Here is a 5,301-nt window from a genome sequence, read left to right on the forward strand (position 1 = left end):
CTACCCCTGTGTCCAACCAAATTTAATACCTCTAGGAAGATCCGGAAAGATACTCATCAACATACACAGCGAAATTAAGTAGACGTCTTTCCTATTCGGTTTAAGTTTTGAAGGAGATTTTTTAGAGTAATGAGTGAAGAGATAAAAATAGAAAAAAATTATTAGAAACTGTACCTAAGAGTTATGAGACCCCAAAACAAACAATGTCGGTTCTGGCTGGTTAGCTTTTGTTTGCTCGACCTTGTGCAATTTTAATTTCTTTGCTTACTTTACTTAACATGGCAGCATAGGCGTGCAGGGGCGGAAAAATTAGGGGATTGGTACTCCTGGAACTAGGGCACAATCAAGTCGTGTCCCAACGTTTTTAACTCCACAAGTACACGTGGGTCTTCTGTGGACTCTATATGAATATTCGATAGCGAGAAATGTTGGGTACCGTGCACATAGGGAAGATCCAAAAAATAGTGATGCATGCATCAAACTCATGGGATTGAAGAGAAGGAATGCTTCATATATTAAAAAGCTCGTACGTAAGATAATTACAAAATGACGAGTGGGATTTTAATGCTCCCTCCATTCCCAAATTTCTTACTTATTTTGACTATATTACAAATATCCCCAAAATTGTTTATATACCAAAAAAATGGACAATAAATTTGAGACAGAAGGAGGGAGTAAGATGAATGTTGACTAGGGTTAATGTTAATTAAGGTGATAAGAAGCATTTAATGTGCGGATCAAAAAAAAAAAAGAAGCATTTAATGTCACATGAAAAAGAAAAGAATCAAAGCAACTAAGCTAAAAATAGATTTTATTGTCAAGAATGTAAAAGGTCTACGGCTCACGACACGTGTTTTACATAGACATATGAAAAGCAGGGTACGATATGGAATTGTGGATAGCAAGGTTTGAGATTTTTAGGGGTTTGCTCTCTCTTCTAGTCATAGATTCGAAACATCTCATGTGCTATCAATTCTTTTGAGGTTAGTCCATACGCAACTTTGTTCCGTGTTTAATCGGACCTCCAACTAATGAACGTTGGGATTAATTAGTTCCTCAAGATTAATTGAGGTACACGTAAATTGACCCTCGATATTGAAGGCTTCACTACTTACTTGTGGAAAACTATTAATCAAAGTTCCAAAGGGACCATTGCCATCTCACTCAAGAAACATTAGTCCATGGCATGTGTTTCGAAAGCAATGAAAACCTGGCCGGTAAATTGAATAGACTGTAGTAGTTGAACTAACTGCATTGAAAGTTAAGTGAATGAAAGAGCTAGCACGCTATTTTGGTGCTTTAATTTGAGTAATGTGTCACTCTACGTAGATACACGTACGGTTTCATCACAAGAATGTAGCGGGCACAACCTGAAGTTACACCTCAAGCCAATAAAATGACAACCTTGAATAATGAAAATAGTGAGATGTCGCGCTCGTTGAATTCAACATGACTCAGAGAATAGAGGATTTTTCAACTTAAATATCAAATTTTCTCTAATACCTGTTAGTAGGCGCATTGGAGAACAAAAGCTTAAGGTCGACCATTGGGTGCTATTGATTGGTAATTAAGTTTTTCTATAGTAGATTAATTTCCACTCTCAGTTAGACAAAATGTATTGTGCAAACAATATAGAACATTCTTCTGTAATACTTTCCAGCAATCTTTGTTTTCTTTTCCTTCGAAAAAGATCACCATACACACGATGTAGAGAGTATTCATGTATTTGACCGTTTAATTTTTAACTTCCCGTTGTGTAGTTTCAAGGGTATATTGGAATACAAGTCCAAATAATTTAATTCTCTGAATTAATTTTCTTACAAAGTTATCTTTATTTAAAATTGTCATGCAAAAAAGAACTCTACAACTAATTAATTTAGTTTTATGCTTAAACAACTGTATTTGTCCGAACTCCGAAACAAACTAGAGCTATCTCCGGTCATGGCCCATTTCTATACCTAATTTCAGGTAAAAAAATCTGTATAAAACTCTATCTAGATATATGTTATTCAATGCTAAAACTTTATTTATACCGATATTTTTTTTTCATTTATGAGTTTAAATAGAAAAAAGGCTTAACTGCAAGAACACTCCTTTAACTATCACTTTTTGCCAACTTCACCCCCTTAAGTTTAAAACTCCCCAACTACACCCCTTAACTAGGGCTGCAAACGATCCGAGCCGCTCGCGAGCGGCTCGGAGCTCGGCTCGATAACGGCTCGGCTCGGCTCGGTTCGAGACAAAAACGAACGAGCTCGAGCTCGAGTCCTGGGCTCGTTTCATAAACGAACCGAGCTCGAGTTAGTCGAAACTCGGCTCGAATTGGCTCGCGAGCTCGATTATATTATATATATATTTGTTTCATAAACGAGCCGAACGAGCCGAGCTCGAGCTCTGCAAATACTTCTCGAGCCGAGCTCGAGCTCGAGTTCTGCAGCTCGTCACGAGCTCGAGCCAACTAAATTTTTGGCGAGCCGAGCTCGAACACTCTAAAACTCGGCTCGGCTCGGCTCGTTTGCAGCCCTACCCTTAACTACCAAATTAGAGCAACTTCACCCCCTCTCCCGTTTTCCGTTAAAAAAAATGGACGAACTGAAAAGAAAAAGACCAACGTACCGCTAAGCTTAAAAATACACGGTTTATACTTGGAAGAAAAAAACATCGATCCCACTCCCCCCCCCCCTCTCTCTCTCTCTCTCTCTCTCTCTCTCTCTCTCTCGTCATGGGTCGAGGTCGACCGAAACCCTAGAGCCCATTTTCCATTTCATCTCATCTTTACTCATCTCCATCTCCCACCTCTCATCTCCAATTGACAGAAGCAAGCAAAAACCCTAAATCGATAGCAAAAACCCCTGGAATCCGTAAAGTACGAATCAACAGACTTCATTCAAATCCGTACGAGTTCTACCTAGTTCTCCTTCGTTCGAATCCAAAAATCTGTTAATTTTTGGGCTTTTTGGGTTGGGGATTTAAAAGAGGGATAATCTGGTTTTGTTTATTTTTTTTGGTAAGTATCTGGTTTGAGAGGAAATGGAGGAAAGAGGAAGACAAATTAACCAGTTTCAATAAGAGAAAAGGAAGAGGTAATCGGGTGGTGAGGGGAGGAGGAGGTGGTGGTGGAGAACTCGTGGAGGTGGTGAGAGGTGCTGCTGGAGGTGAGGGGGTAATTCCAGGATAGGAAGAGGAAGATAAATAGGTTTATCAGGTTTAGGGTTTTCTGGTGGTGTAGAGGTGTAGAGGGATGAGAGAGATTGTGTAGAGGATGGAGGAAAAAAATATGGTGCAGAGAGAGAGAGAGAGAGTTTATAAAGGGCATTTTCGTATGTTGATTTACTTTTCCATCTAACTTTTCAATTTTCCATCCAAATTCTTAATAAAATTGGACTAAAAATGGGAGAGTGGTAAAGTTGCTCGAATTTGGTAGTTAGGGTGTAGTTGGGGAGTTTTAAACTTAAAGGGATAAAATTGTCAAAAAATGATAATTAAAAGGGTGTTTTTGCAATTAAACCTAAAAGGATGGTGTGAATTGAACTAGTGATGGATGTTAACTAGAGGTGGCAAACGGGCAGGTCTGGGCGAGTTGAAACGGGTCGTGGGTCAAATATGGACGTGTAGAATATGGGTCAAAAAGTAAACGGGTTGGAACGAGTCGGGTTAAATATGGGTCAAACCAAACCCAAACCCTCCCGACCCGACCCGTTTTCCTTTCTTTCTTTTTTTTTTTTTTTTCCCCTTTCCTTTTCCCCTTCCCCTCTCTTCCCCCCTCCTTTCTCTGATTTGTCTCAATAAGGGGATTCAAAAAAGTAAAATTTTATGATTAAAACTCAATTTGTACGTTATGCGTCAATTTTTTGTCGATTATTAATTAGTTCTATTCTGAGAAGAATCGAAAAATTTAAAAATTATGATCCAAACCCATCCGACCCGACCCATTATACTTCCTTTTCTCCCTAAGCTAAAATATCCGGTATACCAACGCCGGCTTCGGGTGCATTTGGATTAAAAATTGAGTGACTTTTTTCTTCTTTTTTTTTATTTTTTTATGTATTTGTTTATTTTGCGTTAAACTTTTGTAGTTTATTGATTCGTCTCAATGAGAGGAATCAAAAAAGTAAAAAATTATAATCGAAACTCATGAATTTTTGAATAAAGACAAAATAAGTAAAAAAATAATCTTTTTTGTATAAAAAAAACTGAGTTTCGATTAAAAAGAATTTATTTTTTTGATTCCTCTCGACGAAACGAATCAATAAGTTACAAAAATTTAAAGCAAAATTAACAAATGCGAAATTTTTTTGAATAAAGACAAAAAAGAAAAATCATTTTGACTTAACAATCCAAGCCCACCTGAAGTCTTCTTCTCTGTCCTTTAACAAAAAATCTTATTTGCAGACCATTCCGTAAAGAAGGTTTTATGAAGACCAATCGCGCACGTCCAAAGTATTTTTGGATGATCCGAATTGAAAATCAATTATGACCGGTAACAATTAATTGTGACCGATCATAATTGAAAACGAATCTCAGCAAATTAATTGCACGAATGGATGACTGAAAAGTTTAGCGCAAAATTATCAAATAAAAAAAAATTAACCCATTTTAACTTGCCAAATCCAGATTTGTTTTAGTTTAGTTCTTTCCAAAAGTCAGAGAGAGAGAGAGAGTGAGTGAGTGAGTGGGGATTTGCAAGGGAATCTAATTGAAGTGAATAAAGCAGACCGAATTTGGTCCCGTACATGAAGCGATTTTGTGCAAGAATTGGTATTTTAAGTCTAATCCATATTGAACTCATTTTTAACCCATCTAAATCCATGTAAATATGGGTTTATATGGGTCCAACCCATATCAACCCATTATACAATATGGGCGGGTTGAGTTGGGTTATAAGTGGACGGATTTGGGCGGGTTAAGAAATGTGGATTGAGATTGCCACCTCTAATGTTAACGGACCGTTTTGGAAATTCAATTGGAGATGCTCCCTCCAATACATGAATCTCGCACGCTATAAAGTATCCATTTCATCAGATTAATTCCAATTTCTATTATAAAACATAATGGTTTAGGGATAAGTTGTTGGAACAGTTTAAATTTATTTGATTTGATTCAAAGACTATAGTGCATACTTTCACTTTTCAGTTAAGTGCCTATAATTTTCACCCAAATCACACAACTGCTGCCATCCCCTCCTAACCGAATACATAGTACCGTAGACACGGAATATCAGTAGTCTTATTATAAAACATAAAACAATATCCAAACAAAGCATCAAATCTTTGGAATGGAGTATATATATAAAATAAAAAC

Source organism: Rhododendron vialii, chromosome 9a, assembly GCF_030253575.1.
Source record: "Rhododendron vialii isolate Sample 1 chromosome 9a, ASM3025357v1".
NCBI lineage: Eukaryota > Viridiplantae > Streptophyta > Magnoliopsida > Ericales > Ericaceae > Rhododendron > Rhododendron vialii.